At 43.9% G+C, this 24,587-nt stretch overlaps 1 pseudogene; it reads right to left on the bottom strand.

Annotated features, from left to right (window-relative positions):
* Positions 1-323: 323 nt before the first annotated feature.
* LOC134475308 (F-box/LRR-repeat protein 17-like) overlaps positions 324-24,587 on the bottom strand; it is an 84,902-nt pseudogene continuing 60,638 nt past the window's right edge.

Genomic DNA, 24,587 nt, shown 5'->3' with positions numbered 1-24,587 from the left:
TTCGGTCCCTTGCTTCCTTGGATTTTATACCGGGGCCCGAGTTATAACAGTTCCTAAAATTCATGCTTTGATTTTAGAGAACATGTACTTATACTGGACATTGAGTAGGTCAGAAATTTCATTCCCCTATATCAATAACAATGATGAATTTCAGTGCATAAATTGGTCAAATGTTTACAAAAAAATATTTAAGAAATATACTTTGATGTTAGCTAAAGAATTCTTCTTTAGAAATGGTTACAGAATGACTGAAAATTTAAAATTTTCCCAAACATCCATGTGATGGTCTACTTCCTGAGGTATGAAGGAGGCAGAGAAAATAATTTGGAAGGAAAAAAATTATTTATTAAAGCACAGGCCTGGCAACGCAGCCTCCAGTAGCCAATATGGAAGACTGCATGCCTAACAGCTAGAGGACAGTGTTTTTAATCCTGTAAAACTGCAAACATCTGCTGGTCTCACAATGCAGGGGGTGTTTTTGTGGTGCACTACAGAACAGGAACAGGGCAGTTACATTTCTCAGGAAGAGCAAGGTTCAGGTAAGGGTTGGGCTAACAAGCAAGTTTAGATTAGGCAAACATCCTCTGGGGAAGGCACACCCTGTAAACAAGCAAGTTATCCTGAAAACAAGCAAGTTTTTATTGGAAGACATCCTGTTCTGCTCTTAGAGTTACCTTTGACTTTTCTCTTGCCTCCAGGGAGACTTTTGAGAGGGTTTTATATAGGTTACAGCAATCCATCCATCACATTTTCCTACACAATGACAAGCTTTGAAATGTATATTTTCAACAATGAATAAATCAGCTGTATTACTGAGTATGCAGTATTCAGGCAGTCTTCTCATGTGAGAGGAATTTTGACATTAATGTTAGAAAATTAGCAGTAAATATTTAAAGAAATACAGCATATTTTACAAGTCAAATAAACTTACAGAGGAGAAGAATAAGAAGCATGATGTTCCTGTGGCTTCTCAGGACTTTCATAGTCACAGTGCTGTGACATGTGGACATTATTACAGTGCCTTGTGTCTAAATCTGTTTGTGTACTATACCAGAATACCTGAGTCTGGATGATTTATTCAAAACAGAAATTTATTTTCCACAGTTCTCACAGCAGAAAAGTTCAAGATCAAGGTTCCAGGTGATGCTCTCTGGTGAGGCTTTTTATGCAGTACCCCAAAATAACAGAAGTGAGAAGGGAACAAGGAAATTGAGCCCTGCATGATGGTTCTTACCTCACTACGTCTCTGAATATCATCACACTAGTGAAATGTCATTGTTGGAGGGGACATTTTCAACCCTAGCTCTGTATGCATGGCCCCCAAACCTGTGTTCTTCTGAATCGTGCGAACATTGCCTTCATTCCCATTCAGCATATCTGAGATAACTTCAGCAGCAGCTCAAACATCTGTGATCCACAGTCTCAACTACATAGTGCAAGGGCGAGATCCATGCAGGATTCATCCTGAGGCATATTCCTTCCAGCCCAGAGCCTGTGAAATCAACAGTTAGCTTACACATACAATGCAGTGACAAGCACAGGATGTTAGAGTTTTCTGGCACAATACAGAAGCGAAAAGTACAAAAAAGGAAAGAGCAAGTTTATTGAGGATGTGGAAAGGAGTAAACAACCCATGGTGGCTGGGCTGTCTCCTTCGACCTGATTGAGAGAGGCAGAGAGTTATATGACCTCCAATGGAAGTGACACATGAAATGAGCATTGATGATGTATGAGGAATTGATTGGAATTCTCTGTGCTTACAAACATGAAAGGGAGTTGCAATCAGGGCTGAAGAAGGAAGAAGTGGTAAGTATTCCTGCTTTGGCCTTCTGCCATGTTAGACCACCACCATAATTGTATAGTAAATAAGGGCAAGAATCTTTCATAAGACAGACATCATCATTCCTAAGGGATTGATATTAAAATGGGGGACAGGGCAACATGCGCCAAGCAAGTTTGATTCCAAGAAGGAAAATGCCACAGAGCATTTAGTCCTGAGTTTAATGCACCCTAAGTCCATATCCAGCCTTCCAGACAGCCTGGGGCTGTGCTTGGGCTCCTACCACCCAGGGATTGACTGGGAACAACTCTCATGGGCTGAGACAGGATGCAAGGCTTTGCATATGGATGCCTGTACTGGTTTGACATTTCAAGGACAGACTTTGTTTGGTTTTACTTGGTGGCCCAGGCACACATTTCTGAAAGCTCCTCTAGGAGGGAATCACTATAGTACCTCTGCCCCTTGGCAGGGTTTAGCCTCAGGTCAAAGGCTAAATCAGACAGTTGTTTTAAACCAAGGCATACCTAGCAGTGCCTCCACAGTTTTGAACTCTGGGCACCTGTTGTTTGATGATGATTATGTTATGACTTGTACTCAGTGTACCTTCTGGAGTGATGGCCTGTGCTACAGTGGGGTACATTGTACTAGTGGTGTTACTGGGGTAGTCAGAATCACTGTGTAGACAGGTGTATAGTGTCCTTGTAACATCCCAGGGCAATCAGAGCACAGATCTGCAAGGCACCTGGGCCTCCCCAGAGAAATTTTCCTGTCCTCAGGATCTGTACACAGAGGTCTGTGAGGGACAGGGCCACTACGACCCCCGAGCTGCTCATGATACATATATTTCTCTTATGCACAAAAATATGGGATATTTCTTCTTGTGTGTCTAACTGATTCCGCTTAATATTATGTTTTTACACTTACCTAAGACACCAGTTAGTGCTCCCTAGAGAGCCAGATTTAATATAATTAAAATATACAGATTTACAAGTGGGATTGCAATGGCCAAAAGCAGAATCAAGTATGAAAAATTTCAAGAATTCTCTCCATGACGCAGATCTGAATGACTCAATCAAAAGTCACAGTTCTGGAGCTCACTGCTGAGTCCTGTCCAAGTTCATATCAGGAAGCCAAAAGGTGTGCAGTGCAAGACTGAAGAATGTGTGCTGGAAGCCAGGAGATGAACGTCAGGAGAGAAAATGCAGACGGAAGCTCCACTGAACAAAGAGAAGGAAGACTTCCTGCTTCATTTCCTGCTTACTCCTTTAGGCTACAAGCCTATTGGTGGTGCCAGTATCACTCGGGGTGAGTCTTCTGTCTTCAGTAAGTGCACCCAGACACAGCCCTAACTAACTCAATCACCTCAACATTTCCTACTCAGGTTAGGACAGTGGTTTACTATCATGCTTTTTACAGCATTGCTATATTCCATTGTGTTTAAACAATGCATTTTCCTTATCTATTTCCTGCTGAACATATATGCTATTTTCTACACCTATATTTTGCACATTGTATTGCTATCAAAATGGTTTTGCATGTGTCCCTGTACTACGATGATTTGCACTCTTTTGGGAAATGATCATTTCAGTCCTGAAGCAAAGCTCTGCTCTGAGGTGCTATCTTTGATCAGGCAGGTTGTTTGTTTGTCAACTCTGCTGCCCTGTGCTATGGAGAGAACCCAGAGACCAAAGGTGGAGAGTACAATGCCAGGGTCCTCATGACTCCCATGTGGTTGCCTTGCAGTCATTGGCATTGATTGGGAGCAGGGCAGGCAGTTCCAGGTCCTCCTGATCTGGCATGGGGTTTCAGCAGGCACTGACATCTCCTGGGTGCAACTCAATGTGCTGGAAGCTGAAAATCAGACATCTCAGGTGATGGTGAGGATGGGAGCTCCTCACAGTCCCAGGCCTTTTGAAGTATTTCACAGGCAAGGCTGTGTCTTCCATGTGCTTTTCCTCTACTTGCTTCCAAATGCCAAATTACATTTGAACTCCTTTCTTGCATATAAGCAGTAAAGAAAAGTCACACAGCTCCCTAAACACATTACTGCTTAGAAATTTATTTCTAAAGGTCTCTGGCTTCATTACTCAAATTCTCCTGTGAATTGCATTATGCCCTCCTGTGAGGGCATAATGGAGGTGAGTTCTTTACTCCTTGCCAGAATGGTGACATTAAATACTTTCCAGTAAGATATTTCTTAGTTCTATCTATACATCGTACTTGCCTGTGATTTCTGTCAACCTTCCCTTTGTGACCAGTTAGATCAGCCCTAAGAAACTTTAGGCTTTTCCTCCTTACCTCTGCTCCTCCTGAGCCCACAGCAGAGCCTCCTCCACCCTTCCTTCAGATGTGCCTGCATTCTGCAGCACTCAGTGCAGCATGAAGCGGGTTGTCCTCTTCAGAGATGCCATCCCATGTGTGAGTAGCTGTGATAGCACTGTCTTCCCTGGTACCAATTTCTGTTTAAATCCATTTTAAACAGTTGCTGAAAGTGAATAATGTCTATATTAACAAAAAGAATTTACTTGTCTACAGTCAGGAACACTAACAAGTCCAAAATCAAGCTCCCACCCTTGATCTCTTCTGTGGGCCTCTGTGCAGTGTCTGCACATGGTGGTGGTAGAGGAGAAGAGAAAGCCACATGCTGTGAGGAGCTGCTTCACCAGGGCCTTACTCTCACCCACAGGGAAGGGGTCCCTGTGACCTAATCTCCTCATAAGTACGCTAACCCTTGACTAGTACTAGATGTGTATTGTATTTATCTTTAGTAAGAAAAAAATCAAAGCTCAATAAATTTGCTCCTGATCTAGAGGCTAATTTGTATTCATTTACTGTGAAATTACCACTTTCTTTTCCAAGTTCTGACCTGTCTCACCAACTTTCTGTTTTCAGTATTAAGGAAAGGCATCTAACTTCACGCACCATACTTAACCCTGACCAATACCCTAGGCCTAGGTTCATTTTCCACAGACAGAATGTTGAACACTCTGAAGACTTAATTTAGATACTAGTGAGTTATCTTCTGATGCCACACACCTATGTGCTTGTTTCTAATTATTTGTTCTGTGAAGAATTCATGTTTCATGCCCATCTCTACTCATTGGATAGATTCTTCCTGTTTTAGTCACTTTCCTTGTTGCTATGACAAAACTCCTACTTTTACATGACTCAGTTTATAGTCTGCTGGCTTCAAGCAAGATGCACAGCAGAGAGGCTTCCGGGTGCAGTGAAGTAGAGAAGTGGGTTTGAGACCTCTACATCCGCCTCCCCATCCTGGCTGCACTTGGAGAACTGCGGAGCTTCCAACAGGTAGGCGGACCCACGCTATCCCCAAAGCCCAGCCTGTTTGGGACTCCTGCACCTATCCATAGGTGTGCAGAGGAGCTGGGCGGATCTGAAGCACCTGCATCAGCCTCCCCATGTGTCTGGAGGACTGTGGATATCTCAGTAAGCAGGGAAGGATCGCAGGTTCCAGAGGCACCGTGGCCTGTGGTGAACTCTCAGCACACTCTGCCCAAATCCCAGACTGTTCAGACCCTCCAGGCTTCCGGGTGCAGTGAAGTGGAGAAGTGGGTTTGAGGCCTCTACATCTGCCTCCCCATCCTGGCTGCACTTGGAGAACTGCAGAGCTTCCAACCGTTAGGCAGGCCCATGCTATCCCCGGAGCCCAGCCTGTTTGGGACTCCCGCACATAGCCATAGGTGTGCAGAGAAGGGGCTGGGCGGATCTGGGGCACCTGCATCAGCCTTCTCCTGTGTCTGGAGGACTGGAGGTCTCAGCAGGCAGTGGAGCATCACAGGATCCAGACACCCTGCAGCCTGTGGTGAGTGCTCAGCGCACACTGCCCAAAGCCCAGACTGTTTGGGTCCCTCCAGGCTTCCTGGTGCATTGAAGTAGAGAGGTGGGTGTGAGGCTTCTATATCCAACTCCACAACCCGGAGGTGATTGGAGAGCTGCGGAGCTTCCAATGGGCAGGTGAGCGCACAGTGTCCCTCAGGCCCAGCTTATCTGGAACTGCAGAGTTCTGAACAGGCAGAGGAGGGCCACTGGTTCTACAGATCCAGTGGCTTGGGGTAACGTGGTGCCAGAGTCTCAGTACCTGCAAACACAGAAGGGGATTTCCAACAGACTTTGAGGAAGCTTTACAATAACACTTGAAACACAGAAATATAGGAAAATGACAAAACGAAAGACCAAATTACAAACTCAAACCTCCAGCCCATCTCAAGAAACCCTAGGGGCAATGTATATAGAAGAAAATATATGCCATTCACCTCAAATATCAGACACAATAGCTACTGAAATTAACAAGCAACTCCAGGAAGCTTTAAAGAAATTCAAACTCGAAATAATCTCCCAGGTAAAAGAAGAAATAATAAAAGAAATGAAAGAGATTCTGAATATATCTAAAGAAAACACAGATAAAAAATGGGAGGAACTAAACAAAAAGATAGAATCCCTAGACGAGCAATATAAGAAACAAACAGAATACATAATGCAGATGCACAGAGATATACAGGAAATAAAAAACTCCACTGAAAGTTGTAAAAACAGCCTTAATGAAAGTGAAGATAGAATTTCAGACCTTGAAGACAGGATTGCAGCTAGTGAACAGGAAAGGAAAGATCTTTTAAAAATAACAAGGTATCAGGAAACAACAATTCAACAACTGCAAGATGATGCAAAGAAAAATAACATAAGAATGATAGGGATTAATGAAAAAGGAGACAACATAAAGGATATCAAGAGGACATTTAGCGAAGTAATAGCTGAACATTTCCCAAGCATTAGATCAGAAACTGACATCAGGATCAGTGAAGCATATAGAACTCAAATAGTCGTAACCAAAATAAAACTACACCCAGACATATAATAATCACCATCCCAGAAATCCAACACAAGAATACATTATTAAAAGCTGTCAGAGAGAAAAGACAGATCACTTATAAAGGAAAACCTATCAGAATCACAGCAGACTTCTCAGCACAAAAAATAAAGTCAAGAAAAGCATGGAGTGAAGTATTCCAGATCCTTAAGCAAAATGATTTCTAACCTAGACTGATGTATCCTGAAAAACTATCATTCAAAATTGATGGTGAAATACAATACTTCCATGACAAAGAACAGCTGAAGAACTTCAAGAACACCAAACCAACCCTGCAAAAAATATTGAAAGACAGTTTAGATACACAAAGGACAAAACCAGTAAGCAAAGCAGATAATTAAACAGAACAGAAAGATAAAGATGCAACAGCAGAGAGATAAGATTCCTACAATTAACCAGCATTTAACAGTAATAACCATGAATGTAAATGGTCTCAATGCACCAATCAAAAGGAACAAACTAGCAGAATGGATCAAGAAACAAAGTCCAACCATATGCTGTTTACAGGAAACCCATCTAACCCTGAAGGATACTCTCAGACTGAAAGTCAAAGGATGGAAAACAAAACTTCATGCAGCAGGAATCCAAAAAAAGGCAGGAGTAGCCATTCTGTTTGCAGACAACGTGAACTTTAAACCAACAATGACGATAAAGGACAAAGAAGGTCACTACATACTCCTAAGGGGAAAACTCCAAGAGGAAGACATAACTATCTTAAATATATATGCACCAAACTCCAGAGCACCCAGTTATATAAAACAACCATTAACAGAAATGAAAACTCAAATTATCAGTAACACAATTGTAACAGGAGACCTTAATATGCCATTGACACCAAGGGACAGATCAACCAGACAGAAAATGAGCAAAGAAATAACAGAACTGAATCACACATGCGAACAAATGGATTTGATAGACATATACAGAATGTTCCACCGAACAACATCAGAATACACATTCCTCTCAGCAGTACATGGATCCTTCTCTAAAACAGACCATATATTAGCTCACAGAACATATTTAAACAAATGGAAGAGTTGAAATCATCCCTTGCATGTTATCGGATCATAGCGCTCTGAAATTAGAAATTAATGATAAAAGATACTGCAAAAATCCCACAAACACATGGAAGCTGAATAACATACTCGAGTAATCAGTGGGTCACAGAAGAAATTAAAGAGGAAATTAAACAATACCTAAAAGAAAATGAAAATGCAGATACAACTTATCGGAATTTGTGGGATGCAAAGAAAGCCGTCCTCAGAGGAAAATTTATTGCACTGAGTTCCCACATCAGGAAATCAGAACAAATACAAATAAACAACTTGATGCTACACCTCAAACAGCTAGAAAAAGAAGAGCAAGTCAAGCCCAAAGCCAAAAGAAGGGAGGAAATTATAAAAATTCAGAGCAGAAATCAATGCAATTGAGACTAAGAAAACAATCCAAAGAATCAATGAATCAAAGAGTTGGTTCTTTGAAAGAATAAATAAAATCGATAAGCCCCTAGCCAACCTTATTTTAAAAAGGGAAGAAAAAGCTCAAATTCATGCAATAAGAAATGAAAAAGGTGAAATCACTACAGACCCAATGGAAACACAGAAGATCATCAACACCTATTTCGAAAAACTCTACTCTCAAAGGTTTGATAACACAGAAGAAATAGACAGATTCTTAGAAACATATGCAGTACCAAAGCTAGATCAAGAGGATGTAAAACAGTTGAATAACCCAATTTCTGTTAATGAAATTGAAAATGTAATTAAGTCCTTACCTACAAAGAAGAGCCCAGGCCCAGATGGATTCACTGCAGAATTCTACAAGAAATACAAAGAAGACCTAATGCAGACACTCTCAAACTAGTCAATGAAATTGAAAGGGAAGCAATCCTTCCTAAGTCATTCCTGGAAGCAAATATTACTCTAGTACCAAAACCTGAGAAAGACCCAACTAAAAAAGAGAACTATAGACCGATCTCCCTAATGAACACAGATGCAAAAATCCTCAATAAAATATTGGCAGATAGGATGCAGCAAATCATCAAGAAGATTGTACATCATGACCAAGTGGGATTCATCCCAGGAATGCAAGCATGGTGAAACATACATAAATCAATAAATGTAATCCACCATATCAATAAAGCCAAAAGTAAGAATCACATGATCATTTCTATAGATGCAGAAAAAGCCTTCGATAAGGTCCAACATTTATTCATGATAAGAACTTTACAGAAAAGTGGAATACATGATCTCAATATCATAAAGGCCATTTATGACAAACCAACAGCCAGCATCATACTAAATGGCCAAAAATTGAAAGCCTTTACTTTAAAATCAGGCACAAGACAAGGATGTCCTTTATCACCACTCCTTTTTAATATAGTACTGGAAGTACTAGCCAGGGCAATTAAGCAAGAGAGAGAAATAAAAGGGGTAAAGATAGGAAAAGAAGAAGTTACGTTATCATTGTTTGCAGATGACATGATACTCTACATAGAAGACCCCTAAACTCCATTGAAAGACTCTTACAGAAAATAAATAAATTTAGTAATGTAGCTGGATACAAAATCAATACTCAGAAATCAATAGCATTCCTATACACTAACAAGAAAATCACATAGAGGGAAATAAGAAAAACCACACTCTTGACATTAGCAAGCAAAAAAAATGAAATATTTAGGAATTACTCTTATGAAAGAAGAAAAAAGAAATTGAAGATGATCTCAGAAAATGGAAAAACATCCCTTGCTCATGGACAGGAAGAACAAACATTGTGAAAATGGCCATTCTCCCAAAACTGTTATACAGATTCAATGCAATCCCAATAAAAATATCATCAACATATCTTATAGATGTAGAGAAATCACTCCTAAAATTCACCTGGAACCAGAAGAGACCTAAAATAGCAAACGCAATTCTAAGCAGCAAAGGCAAGGCAGGAGGCATTACAATCCCTGACTTAGTTATACTACAAAGCAACAGTAGTAAAATCAACATGGTATTGGAATCAAAACAGAGCTGAAGATCAATGGAATAGATTAGAAGATACAACCACAACTACAAACACACTCAACCACCTTATCTTTGATAAAGGAGCCAAGCAGGTTCACTGGAAGAATGAGTCTCTTTAATAAATGGTGCTGGAAAAACTGGCTCTCCATTTGCCAAAAACTAAAGCTAGACCTATGTCTATCACCATGTACCAAATTAAAATCTAAATGGGTCAAAGATCTGAATATTAAAACAAACACGGAATCTATTGGAAGACAAATTGGGTAGAAACCTTGAAGACATAGGAGTAGGTAGAGAATTCATGAACAGGGCTCAAACCACATGGGAAATACTTCCCAGAATCAGTAACTGGGACCACTTCTTATTAAAAAGTTACTGCATGTCGAAACAAATCTCCAGCATAGTCAAAACAAAACCACAAACTGGGAAAGATTTTGGTGAACTCTCTCGCAGACAAGGGACTCTTGTCTAAAACAGATAAAGAATTTTAAAAAACTCAGACCCTCAAAATTGAAAGATCCAATCCAAAAATGGGCATCTGAGAATACGCACTTCTCAGATGAAGAAATACAAATGGCAAATAAACACATGAAAAAATTTTCATCATCATTGGTCATTAGAGAAATGCAAATTCAAACCACACTGAGATACCATCTCACTCCTGAAAGAATGGCCAGGATCAAGAAAACCAACAACAACAAATGCTGGAGAGGCTGTGGGGAAAAAGGAACTCTCCTATACTGTTGGTGGGAGTGTACACTGGTGCAGCCTTTGTGGAGGTCAGTCTGGAGATTTCTCAAAAAGTTGGGATTGGAAGTCCATTTATTCTAGCTGTTCCACTTCTAGGCATATTCCCAGAAGAAGTGAAAGCATCACACCACAGTGATATATGTGCACCTATGTTTATAGCAGCACAATTTGTAATCGCCAGATCTTGGAAACAACCCATGTGTCCATCAACTGAGGAATGGATAAAAAAGTCGTGGTATTTCTGTACAATGGATTATTACTCAGCTATAAAGAAGGATCACATTGAGATATTTATCAATAAATGGGCGCAGCTTGAGACCATACTCATAAGTGAAATACCGAATAGTTTCCCTAATGTAAGTAATGATTCAAATATATAAAAATATGTGGTAATCATGATTCACCATCATGTGGTCTTGAAGCCTTATAAAGTTTTCACTTATCAATTGGAAAGGCTTTATTCTGGGCTTCTTGATATGGACATATTTGAAGCTATAGTATATGAAGTTTTATTCAAATATTTCAAGGAAAAAGACAGACACTATGGTAACTACTAGTAAGTTGGGTTATTTGGTGCTGAAGCACTAGGTTGCTGCAACAGTCATGCTTTCACCTGTATTGTTATATTGTTATGTCCTCTTTTATCTCAATCTCTCCCTTATTCATTAAAAAAATTGTTTAGTTATTTTTTATGGTTTTTTTAATTAAGGGGAAATTTTTTTAAAATTAGCAGGATATATAATAGTAACTTTTTTTGATTTCCTATTAACTTGTTTTGAAGTCCTATAATACTCCCACTATCTTGTTTTGACTGATTAGACTCTGTTCCATTCTGCATGATAGTATCAAGTTTGAGGGTACAGGCAACTACTTTGAAGGCAATAAGATTCACTAAGATGCCCATTCTGGTTTGACTATTGTCTCCTTTGGAAGTCCTGTAATGTTTACAATGCTTAAGTTTTATTGGTCTTGTTCTCTACTGTTTTGTTCAACTTTATATCTAATGAGATAGACAATCTTTTTAACGAAACAAGAGACATTGTTGATAACCATTTTTGATAACCTTGTATTGTTTTACATCATGTGCTATGTCATTGTTGATAACCTTGTATTCTGTTTTACATCATGTGCTATGTCTATCCTTGGTTTTTGACTGACAGCTTTGCTTGCCATATTTGACTTTATTCCCCCCCCCAAAAAAGTTAGTTAGAACTAAGGAGTAATAAAACCCAAAATGTGTGGATTTTGTTGTAAAAAAGAGAGGGGAAAAAAGAGCTCTAAAGGATACAACAGCAAGTGTGTTTAGGAGTGTTAAATAGCTGACCATATTAATGTTTTTGGTTGGATCATTGAACACAACTGTTTGCAGTCTCACTGTTTGAATGTCCACTTTGTATTCTTTGATACTGTTATTTGAGCAACTATCTCTAAGATGATAATATGTAATCTATTAACTGGTGATTTCTTACTGTTTTTTGTTTGTTTGTTTTTGTAGTTCTGTATTACTTATACCCTTACACCGCTTTGTTTTGTTTTGTGTTTTTCTCTTTTTCCTTTTAAATAAAATTTTTAAAAAAACAAAAAAAAAAAGATGCACAGCAGAGGAGAGCTGCTCAGGGCAGGACATCCAGGAAGCACAAAGCGACTGCAAGTGACAGGAGGAGATGGAAGGGAAACATCCTTCCACTCCATGTCCTAGGGACAACCTGTAGCAGAATTCAAGAAATTAAAATACTTGAACTTGTTCATATTTGATTAGCTGCTCCAAGAAGCTCTTATGCACAAAACTAGGTTGGTCAAACAGCAGACAGATACACACAGGTTGTTAAAGAGTCACACCAGAGATAAGGTCCTAGTATAGAGATAATTCCTCAGCAAGCTTTCCAGAATTATAGTCTGGAGAACTCAAACCCCATAAATAACCCCAGAAAGGAATGCAGACAAAGGAATAGGAAAATGGGAAATGGGAGAGGAAACAACAGACATGGGCCAAGACACATGCTCAGGATGCACAGCAACCTGGATCCCAGGCCTTGGAAATCAGGGAGGATGCCTGAGAGTCAGGAGTGAAAGTTCACAGCTTCTCACCTGGATGCACCTGTCTGTGTTCAGACACCATTCTTGCAAGAATATGGAGTAAATCCTTGTTTTCACTGCCTCTAGAGTCCTAATTTTTGAGGTCTCAACAAGGTAATTCATTCCTCACAAGACCCCGTCTCCTTACAAGAAGTCAGCTATAATCTCTACCTGTAAATGCATGGCCTATTGGGGAATGTCTAGATATAAACACCATACTCCACCACTGTTACCCAGAAGATTCCTACATGTAATGAAATGCAAAACACTTCTGATTGTGATGACACACAAATACATTAATTTCATTTCTAAGAGTCTGAAAAATCTGAACATTTCCAGCAACGCTGAAGAGTCTGAGGCCAAAACAAACTCACCTGTGAGCCTTTATAAATATCACAAAGAAAGTTAAACAGAATCCAAAATGTACAATAGATACTGTGAAAGTGAAAGAAACTGCTCAAAAGGGACAAACACTTGAGATGAGAGAAAAAAGAAAGTATATATATATATATATCATATATCATATATATTTCTTTCATATATATGATAGATAATTTCACTACTAGTCTCTGTTTGTTGAAAAAAATGGCTTGTGCTTTTAGTGTTTGGCCATTTTTTGATGACTAAATCTCCTAACCTGAGCAACCAATCTGAAGATAACTGTATGCAATATACTAACTAATATTAATCCCTGTTATATTGTTTTTGAAATTTTGTATCATGATTTTGGTTTTTTTTTTTTTTTCTTTTTAAATTTAAAAAAGATAATATTCCTGTACAATGGCACAGAATAAACATTCTCATTTCAAGAGGGTGAAACAGGAATAGAGAAAGCAATGGAACCACAGGAAGAGCAAAACCCAGCCAGGCAGATAAACCCTGTAGGTCCATTCCCAGCACTGAGGCAAGTTGTCATATTGTGATGTAAACTCCAAAGGATATGTGGGAGCCCCAGCCCTGGGACATTGCTGGTGACTGCAGATCTCACTGCATCTCTCCTGGGCCTATTTTGTTCAATTTGCAGTTTTCCTCAGATGTTTCGCGTTCCTGGCTTCTCCCACTTTGTGCAGTTTCATGCCTGCACTATCAGGGCAGCCTGCCTGGACTCCAAAACCTTCTTCTGAAGCCTGGAGGAAGCCTCTCTGAGGCAGTAGCTCTTGCATGATGTCTGCCTGTGAAACCCACACATTTTGGTAATGCCAGGGTCTGCTATCATCTCCAACAGCAGCCACATCTTCATGCAATTCAGATGTATTGGGCTCTCAGTCCTATAGGCCCAGCAGGTTTACCAAATACCTGGGAATTCACCAGCCATTCTCCTTCTCCAAAGGGGTGCTCTGGGTCTCTCTTCTCAAGAAAATTCTTTCACCTTTGTAAGTTTGAGCTGGCATAGGGTGGATCCTTCCTTGTTCTTGTGATGTTCTTAAGCATTGATTCCTGTTGTCCCAATCCAAAATGGCTGGTTTCTAATCCACCTCTCCTCTGCTCACTTTGGAGGCATTTTCTCTCTAGAAAAATGAGCTTTCTTATTCTTGATTTTCAAGATAAACACAGCTAAATACAGTGAATCATATTTGTGCTATATGCTCAATTTTTTTATTTAAAGAAAAAAGCAAAACAGAAAAAAGGGTAGAATAATAGAATTTCAAATAACGATTAACACTTAGAAATCAGTAGTTGATAAGTTACATTTTGTCATCCTAGAAATAGTTGTTCAAGTTACAAAATCAAAGTATACAAAGTGGACAATCAAACAATGACAGTGCAGACCATTCTGTTCAATGATCCAACAAACACTCAGTAATATGGTCATATCTAACACACTTAAATGTATGTACAGTTATACCCTTTAGAGCAGTTTCCTTCCCTTTCCTTTTTACAGTATCTATTATACATTTTGTATTTTATTACTCCTTGAGTTTTTATTACTTTTACACTAGAGAGACAATGTGATATTTACAAATATGAGTCATTTATTTTAGTTATGAAGATAGCAGGGGTCCTCTAGGTCCCTAGTCAATCAAGTTACATTGATCCATAGACACCGTTTCCCTCTTTTCCCCTGCAGAAGCCCAGAGGGAGAGCAGCACCTTCTGCAGAATCATTCAAACAAGTGTGGGCTTCACAGAAAAGGGACCGGGGCACAGAAATGGCTCTCTTCATCACTGCATGAATGGAACTGTCAGGGCTCTGATCTAGACCCCCACCTAACTAGGCGGGAAAAACGCCCCTAACAGATCTGTTATTGACACCTGGAGGAGTGCAAAGGAAAGCAGGAAGCCAGTAGCTTCCCCATGCAGCTCCACCAGCTTGCAGCCTCCCCTACAGCTCAACCTGCAGAGAGATGATTCCCCTAAAACCACAAGAGACATGTGGTGCCTGCCAGCACCCCCTGTACCCAACACTGTCCTGTCTATCACCTAGGCTTAGACCCTCTACTCAAGAGACCCAGAATTGTGTACCCACCTCAGCAAAGCCTCCCACCTGTGTCTTATCATCTCGACAAAACATGCCCTCACCCATGGCTTGAGGCCAATGGTCTTTTCTCAGTAGGCCTAACCACACCCAGTCTGTAATAGTCATTGCTGTTTGCTTTGAAGTTGCCTGTGTCAGTGGCCTAGGTCATGCCCTGGTTCAGCCTGCCATCTGCTGCCTCGTGTGAGGAGGGCAGGGAGGTTTCCTGCCCCAAGGGTCCAACCTCCCCTCCTGCAAACCTGAGCCCAGCATCAGCATTGGATCTCTAGGTGTCCCCTCGCCTCCACTTGCTGCCGGTCATGATCCTCCCTCAGGTTGGGTAAGTGACACTACTCCCTCCCCTCGATGGTGTCTTGTTTCCCTTCTCCACCCTTACTGACTCTCGAGATCAGCCAGAGTCATGCTGCAGAAAACCAAGGGCTAGTCATACTCACCCCCAGCCAGGAGCCAGGATCCTTGATGGTCACCCAATCTCAGATATGTCTGTTTTGGTCTCCCCGTCCACAGTCCTCACCCTAGCAGGGGTGAGGACTTATTTCCCTACCACCACTGCTTCCTCCTTGTGCCTCAGAAAGGATACACAAATACGTGACTGTTCGCCTCGCTGAGGGACTCAAAACACCAGCCCGGAAATCAGTTGATGATGACTGACTTAAAACTGCTCAGTGTCTTGGTTACTTTTCTGTCCTCGCTGAGACAAAATACCTGATGCCCAAAATTAAGGAAGGAAAGATTTACTTAGCTTACTGTTTGTGGAGGTCTCAGTCTATACTCAGCTGACTCTAAGGCAGGGTAGCGTGGATGAGAGGTAACCATTTATGGTAGTCACAAGGGACGAGAACAAAAGAGCAAAAGGGAAGAACACACCTCCTTCCCTCCCTGATACTGTGCACTGACCACCTGTCCCTGGGCAGGTGCAGCCCTCATATCACCAATGGCAGGGCTAGACAATGAAACAATTATAAATGCTGGATTCAGGCACCTCTGTGACTGCAGGAGGCTTGAGGGGGACAACCAGACACAAATCATAACACCTAGAATAAAGCTAACAATCCAGCGCCCAGGATTTAGCTCAGTGCCACAAGCACCTGCCTAGCTAGTGCAAAGTTACGAGTTTGATTCCCGGTACCCTTCCCCCAGTAAAAGATAAAAATCCAGCTACGTTTATGTGCCAGCTGACAACACCCTGACAAAGCATACTACTCTCAATTCAGAAAGCCCAGAGGGACAATTAATTCTCAAAATACATTTGATCACCAAATCAGGCCCTGACATTTGGAAAAAAAATCTCCAAATAATCGACACTGACCCTTAAATTCTCCAAAGAGGAAGTAATCTCCCAGGCGTTCAAGGTCTATAATAACTGATATGATGCTGCCCACCATCAGATGATGGCCCTCCTGGCCACTGTACTTACGCTCTAGAAGCTCTAAAAATCACCCTCCCCCATGATCTGATGACCTTGTACTCCCTTCTCGATATGTGAGTTCTCTTCAGCTCCTCACATGTCCCCCACATACTGCCTGCCCCATGACTCACACAACTCCATCCTTTCATATGTGAGACCCTCACCATTACCTTAGCCCCAGGCCTACCCTCCATCCCAGCAGATGCCCTAATTTCACTGCAAACAACAGATAGAAACTCCAACTCTCCTGGTAACATGACTGCCCCTCCCTCCTGCAGTTACACACCAAGCTTTCCCACATTTCAGGCCTTCCTATACCTAAGCCACAGCACATCTGGCTCAGAGACTGCAACTCCAGCAAGGTCTCAACTACATGGACAATGAAAACAGAAGACACAATAGTCACAACCAACCCAGTAATCAGAGCTCAAGCTCTCCCCCCCAGGACCACCTCACAGCAGGATGAACTCAGCCCTGACCAGAGCTCTCACCCTGGAAAGGGAACAGCAATAAACATTTACACAGACTCAGAGTATGCTCTCAACATCCTCCACAACCATGCAGCAATCAGGACAGAAAGGGGATTTTTCACACTGGGGACTCTCTGTGGTCAATTCCAACCTGATAAAGACACTCCTAGGGGCAGCGCTTCTGCCCACTCAGGCAGGGATCACTCACTACACGGGATATCAAACACTCACATCGCATGTAAGGCCAGGAAACTCCTTTGCAGATTAGACAGCAAAGAGGACCACTGCCTCCTACAAAGTCTCCACTGCCTCTCAGGGCCAATACTGCTCCTCTGTAGGCTTCATACCCATTATACCACAGAACAGCTAGCAGTACAGCCACAGTCCACTTCAGAGGGATGGTTTCTTGACCAAGGGAGCTATCTCCTCTCCACCTCCCAAACTCACCAAAGTGTTTCTTCCTTCCAGCACAGCTTTCAGAGGCTACAAACCCCTCATTTCAGCTCCCTCCTGGAGGACAGCTATCAGACAGATCACCACATACTGTTCAATCTGCCACTGGGTCCCCCATCCAGGAATCCCTCCATCCTGCTCCTTACCCCACTCACCAGCCATAAAGATTCACACCTGCCCAAGACTAGCAAATCAGCTTCACAAACACGCCAAAAATTTAAAAATTAGGTATCTCCTAGTCTCATAAACACCTTTCTGGGGATGGGGAGGAGACATCTTCCAAATGGGGGTAAGTCCTGATTGCTCACCCTTCCTGGGCCTCTGATCTCTGAAAGGGTTGCTGACCCAGACCGGACACTGTAGCCAGAAAAAGCCTCAGCCAAAATTAGGGAGCTCCTGCCTCCCCCGCCCCTAGACATTTACCTATAACTCTATACACCCCACCCTTCAGAACCTGCCCCTGGCGCCAAATGTGTGCCAATGAAATACCTGTGCATCTCTAATGCTCCCTTAGGTTCCACCCAAGGCCAAGGCTACTTATGTGCCTCACTCCACATGTTCCACGGAGAGATCCCCGGCCCCGAGGTAGAGATGCCACACCCCAGGGGGTCGGGGGTATCTCTCCCTGTATTCCCAAAATAAAGGTTATTTATATTTGATACTTCTTTTCAGCCGCCGCTGGTCCTCCTCCTCTTCCTCTCCTCCACAGTTCTATCAGATGGTGCCATGACCGGGAACAGCAGGCAAGAGACTCCTGAGGCTGGTTCCCAGTTTTGAGTCCCCTTCTGTTCAGGACCCACCAGACTACATCCTATAATTCCTCACTTCTACACTCAGGAATTGTAAACTTGGCTGCTGGTTCTCAAACAACACCCACCAATTTACCACAGGTGAGCAGCTCCCCGGGGACAGCCACTGAGCCAGGCTCATGTGGATTTTCTCCCCTCTTTGCATGGGTTTGTGACCCGTTCATGTCTTTTAGACAACCCAAACCTAGGCCCTCAAGTTTTTCTAGAGCTTTTGGGGCTTTCTGGGTAAACTGATGTCCACTCTGGATAGCCCACACTGAGAAGACACTCACTTTTGAGCCTTTCAACTTCTCACAGCAGAGCAGTTACTCAGCCCACACAAAGTCCACTCTTAATATTGGTGATGGCCGATTATTAAGAGTTTGGAGCCATATAGCCAATCCATCGGTCTGGGGTACAGTGTGACGACTCTAAATCCTGAGCGACCATGGTCCGTTGCCTCATCTGATTGTAAGCTCCATGGGCTGGACCCCACACCAGATTTTATCTCAGGGACTTCTTCCTGTCCCCCCTCAGAAACCATTACTACTTATGGCTTATCACACTGCGGACAAGCTTGCAAAACTCTCTTATCTTTGTTTTGGGAATGTGCCCCTTTCCCGCCAGCTTCCCTGACCCTTTGTCTCCTCCAGGATCTCTCCCTCTCCCCGCACCTAAAGAGATAACAGCCTCTTCCCTTACAGCCTTCCGGAGTTTTTCTCAGTGCCTCCTTTTCTCCCGCTAATCCTCCCCCCAACCGTACTGCCAGCATCTCTGTTTCCCAGTGCGCACTTTCTCTCCCCCCCACCGCGCTGCCAGCTTCCTTTTGTTTCCCATGCGCGCCAACCCATCCCCCGCCGCTGAGATTAAAATGAGACCAGACGATAAGAGATTCACATAAAACTGCTTTAGATTTTAAACAGCTTTTTTTCTTTTCGCTCTCACATCGCATTCCAATTCTGTGGGTCCCACAGTTTCAGTTCCACATCCAACCCATTCCACACCGCGCCGGCTCATTTGTGCTGGTGCTGGCCCATTCCGCCACTGAGAGATATGCGCAAGACTGTCCACATCATGGGTTCAGCTTTTGGCGCCGCGTCCTGGGCCACGCTTCCCTTGCGAGCGCGCGGCTCCTACAGGTTGCCGTTCGCCAGCTGCTGGTCGTGCACCTCTGAGAGCGGACCCACACTTGGCCACAGGCTATGTCACATCATGCCTCCCAGCCCCACCACTGCCGCCATTCCTGCCCCTGCCCCTGCAGCCCTTTGCGCCAGGCACGCTGCCGGTGTCCCTCCGCGGCGCCAGACACGCACTGCCGGCGCCCTCAGTGGTGCTGGGCAGCAGCTGCCACCTCTCGCCACCACTGCAGGCCTCCAAGCCCCATCCCTCCAAGCACCATCACAGCTAAAATACTTATTTCCCTGCGCCGTCCTAGCGCCATCATAGCAGCTTCTAGGTGGGATCTCTGCCCGCCCCTGCACGCTATATCCCAGCCCTCACCCCGCCCACTTTGCATGCTCCATGTCAGCCCGCCCCTGCGTGCTGTGTGGCGACACTCACCCCGCCCCAAGCACAACTATGCTCTCTCCCTAGAGGCGCAATCTGTCTATCTCAGAGTTTCAAGCTGCCTTAACCACTGCATGTTTCCAACGTCTCGCGGCTCCGCTCAAACATTTTTTTTTTTTACAATTCAGTTCCACTCAAGAGAGGCTATTTTTTTCTTACAATTTTTCTACCAGTTATTCAAGGTTACTGGCCACCTGATAATTTTAACAGCCTTGTTTATCAATCAAAGTTTACACTAATCTCCTGTTTTGACCACTAAAATTAAGAGATATTTATCAATTCCTTTTTGCTGGAAACCACTAGCTCTGTTCCAAGACAAGCGTTTTGTTAAAAAATTCTAATGTTGTCCACCACCAGTAATGTTCTCTGTTAAATTCATTGCTCCTACGGTACTGTGTTGTCACCCATCTCCTGTTTAACAACTGGGTTATATAAATTTATTTATAAGATTGATAAACCTTTATTACAAAATGTTTCCATTAAAGCCTTTTTTGTTAATTCCACGTGGCACCCTATAAAACTGATATAACATCCAGATAAAGCATGCTTTATAATCTTAAATGCCAATATTACGCTCCTATATACTTACTTAATTCTACAGATAGCTTTTACTATAGTCCAGATCTCAAACAAGGCAAAACTTGACCTTCAAGCTCCACAGAGACCTTGATATGGTTTTTCATATTTTAAATAACACTTGCAGTTCTGAGACAGACAAATCTACACAAGGTAAAGCTACCTTCCACCCCGCCATGGGCCACGCTCAAATGCAGCAGAAGACATTAGACAACAAAATGCCTCATCCTGGCATTCTTTGAGACCTTACTCCAGGGCTGTTGGGCTATCCTGGCCACCAGAGAGTGGCTGGGCCATCCTAACTTCTAGCCCTCACAGGTCACTGCCAGATTCGTCACTGACAAAAATTGCTGCCTGAGACGGACAGGGGCTAAGGGCCAATGACAACCACCTTTGTGGGTGTCTGTCTCAGAGTCCAAGTCACATTAAAACTCTCAAGGTAAGACATTCTCTATATTTGTGGACATAAGAGGCCACATATACAGAGTTCATACTGAGTTTTCAGGCTAATAAATCCTCAATGTCTCACGGAGTATTAAAGGTCAACCTATGCCAGTTACAAACAGGGCCTATTTTTGTGCAGGTCCCAGTCCTAAATCTTAAAATGCTTTTATTCCCTTTTATACAGGCTGACAGATACATTTTGGGTTCTCACTTTGTTTATACTTTTTCAGGATACATAAAAGCCTTTCTCACAACTAGGGAAACTGCTGATATACTTGCTAAAGTTCTGTTACAACAAAACCATTACGAGGACTACAACCAGGTCACAGGGACACATACCTGATATTCTTGGTAACCTCAACAGCAATCAAAGTTGCTAGACTGCCATCCTGGTTTCACATCACTCAGGCCCTAGATCTAACCATCCTTTTGGTACTGATCTCTGCCTTACGACTCACAGGTTTTCATGTTTTGTTATCCACTTTGGTTCTTAATTTCTTACATTCTATTAATGATCATTTTTACAGCAGGACTCTTTAACAGGATTGCCTACAGACTCCAATGTCATCTATACCAGAGACAAGCCTTACCTACCTACCTTTTAACTTTTATGCTTTCATATTGGGGAATAAGCACCTCTCATAACTTCACTCCTAATCCCATGTTTAGTTTTTCAGAATTCTGCCTTGCCATAAAAATGTTCCTACCTCAACGTCATCCTGATAGAATAACATGTCTAAATCAAAGACACCTTTCCTTCTACCTCACTTGGCTCCTTAAATATGACAGTGCCATGTCTCCTCATAACATCTTGTCTCTTTGTTTTTTCAGTCTAACATACGTGCATTCACCAGTGAAGTTGTCCTGGCTAAAACTCCTGGCACCAGCTTCTACCTAGACATCAACCGTCATCCTGTCAACTCCCCTAGACCCCAGTACAGCACCCTCAGCCAGCAGGAAGTAGTTAAAGAGAAAAATCTTCACCCCTTTTCCTAATAATCATAAGATGGGACATGAAAGGGTTGCTGACCCAGACCAGACACTGTAGCCAGAAAAAGCCTCAGCCAAAATTAGGGAGCTCCTGCCTCCCCCGCCCCTAGAGATTTACCTATAACCCTATACACCCCACCTTTCAGAACCTGCCCCTGGCACCAAACGTGTGCCAATGAAATACCTGTGCATCTCTAATGCTCCCTTAGGTTCCACCCCAGGCCGAGGCTACTTATGTGCCTCACTCCACATGTTCCACGGAGAGATCCCCGGCCCTGGGGTGGAGATGCCATGCCCCAGGGGGTCGGGGATGTCTCTCCCAGCATTCCCAAAATAAAGGTTATTTATTTTTCATACTTCTTATCTTTTCAGCTGCCGCCGGTCCTCCTCCTCTTCCTCTCCTCCACAGTTCTATCAATCTCAGTAACTGCACTGTTATTTGCTGGGCCTTGCCAAAGAGATTTATAACAGACTTCATCCAAGGACAAGGCTGACCCATGGCAGACACACAACTCCTCCCAATGACCCACTCCACCGCTGTCCCACAGGAAATCCATGCTGATCCAGGCCAAGATCCTGCCCACCACAGCAGCCAACAGCCTCCAGTCCAGCAGAGCGCCCAGCCATTTTCCTGTGTGTTGCCCACACAGCCTTCAGTCACACTGAAGAAGCCTTGAGAAACTACATCCCTAGCTCTCTCTATAGCCCAGCAGACAGGGAGATTGGGTCTCTGAACTAGACCCCATCCACCTAGGAGTCAGGAACCCCCCACCCCCCACAAACTGGTTATTCAAGTTTGAGAGAGCAGTGAGAATCAGGAAGCCAGCAGCTTCCTCCTGCAGCTCCACCAGCTGGCAGCCTCCCCTACAGAGAGCTGATTCTCCTCAAAACCACAAGAGACAGGCAGTGCCTTCCAGCACCCCCTGTACCCAGCACAGCCCTATCATAATGGACCTTACACCCCCTAATCAGAGACCCAGAACTGTGTACCCCCCTCAACAATGCCTCCCACCTGTATCTTATCACCCCTATACAACATGCCCTCACCTCTCAGGGCCAATGTTCTTTGCGCCCCTGGCCTGACCACATTTGCGGCTCAATAAAGTTATCACTGCTTGCTTCAGCCTTGCCTGCCACAGTGGTTTCAGTGGAGTCCCAGTTTAGCCTAAAAATCTTGATTATCTGTCAGCCAATCCTGGGCTCCAGCAGGAAGGTGATAACTGGACTGTGTTTCCTATTTTCTACACCCAATGCAGGTGAATGAAATGACAGACTCAGTTTCCTGCATCCCTGTCTTTCACCTCTAATAATCACAAAGGCTCACTGCTGTCCTCTCTCCATGGCCGCTCACCCCGCTCACCCCAGAGGACACACTGTCCTTCAGCCACCTGTGAGCCCACAAGCACCCCCCCCCCGTGTTACTTCTGGGCAAGGGGTCTCCCGGGTACTTGTCTAGTGTCCTCCACAGCACGGGCCAGCGAGGAGGGCCGGAAACGGGAGCCAGCTGCAGATGACCTTTGCGCTTCGCGTACAGCAACTTTGAAAAAACCCTCACAGTGAAAAAAGAGGAAACCAGACAATACGAAAGTAAAGTCCCCTTGGCACTGTGACAGCTCAGTATGTGACAGTTTCGGGGCGCACATTCTAGGTGCTCACCCTTGGAGTCTCTGAGATAAGCCCAGAGTGAGCACTGGAGCTGAGTCTAGGGAAGAGCTGCTCTGGGGAGCTGGAGCTCGCATCTCCTTGGGGCTCTGCCCTGAGCTGTGAGGGGGGCAGGACTCAGGCAGGACTTTGTCCTGAGCCTATTGAAAGCATTGCTAGCATAAACACCCCACCCCTTAGCTCTGCAGCAAGAGGCTGCCTCCTCGCTCCACTTAGCAAGGATAATTTTTCCTGATATGGAAAACATGGGTTTGCCCTATTGGCCAATTTTTTTTCTTTTTATAAAAACATCCACATTTTTAATGAACATAATAAGGTAAACTTGATTCTACTGAGCTTGTCACTTTTAATGGGAACAAACGCTGTCTCTAAAAGGCAGGGCCCGCTCTCAACCCCCAACCCCCACACGGTGCCCACCAGGGAGCCCCGCCCTCTCTCCATGCTGAGCCTCCCAGGGCTCACAGCGCTTTGCGCCCCCACTGCTTATGCTCTGGGCCTGCCCAGGCCCTGGCCACTGAAAGCTGAGCTGGCAAGGGTCTCACACCAGGAAGGCTTCTTGCCCCTGCTGTGCTGTGGACCCATCCCCCCAACAGTTCCCCTGCAGCTGTTAGAGATGCTGGGCCAGTGGCAGGCACTCAGCCTCTACCTTATCTGCTCCCTGCCAAGCAGGAGCTGCTGATGGCTGTGAGCTCCCTGCCCCTCTCCCCGCCCAGAGAGGCTTGAAGAGATCGTTTTGCAGAGCTGGTGCTGCAGGGAACTGGAGACAGCTGGGCGAGCAGCTCAGCAGCACGAAGCAAAGGACTGTGTGTGTGTAAGAGCCCAGATGCCTTTGTTGGGGTCTGCAGGTCCAGACAGCACACCAGAGTGACAGCTCCGGTCCCTGTGCAACAGAGAAGCAAAAATAAATACCTGATATAGGTGGAAACCATGGTGCTGGACACACATCTCTGAGGTCACCCTGGGGAGTGGGTTCAGGGTCACTGGTGCCCTGGTCGCCCAGGAGCTGACCCTGAGCTCCATGCCAGCAGCTGAGGACTCACACCTCCCAGGATGTGGGTGTCTTTCTCATCTGTGCTCCACTGAGTTCTGCTCCAACTCCAAAGGACCCTGGGATGCTGTGAGATCCTAGTTGTGCATTCTTCCCTTGAGTTCCTCTGGGAGCACTCCTGAATTTTCCACATCTCTAAGGAGTGACAAGGGCACCAAAAGAGTTGTCAAATAGGCTGCTGTGTGAGTAGAATCTCTCCAGCTGG

Source organism: Cavia porcellus, unplaced genomic scaffold, assembly GCF_034190915.1.
Source record: "Cavia porcellus strain 051 isolate PalLab524CR breed Dunkin Hartley unplaced genomic scaffold, mCavPor4.1 scaffold_2, whole genome shotgun sequence".
Lineage (NCBI taxonomy): Eukaryota > Metazoa > Chordata > Mammalia > Rodentia > Caviidae > Cavia > Cavia porcellus.
This window is presented reverse-complemented; position numbering and strand designations above follow the sequence as displayed.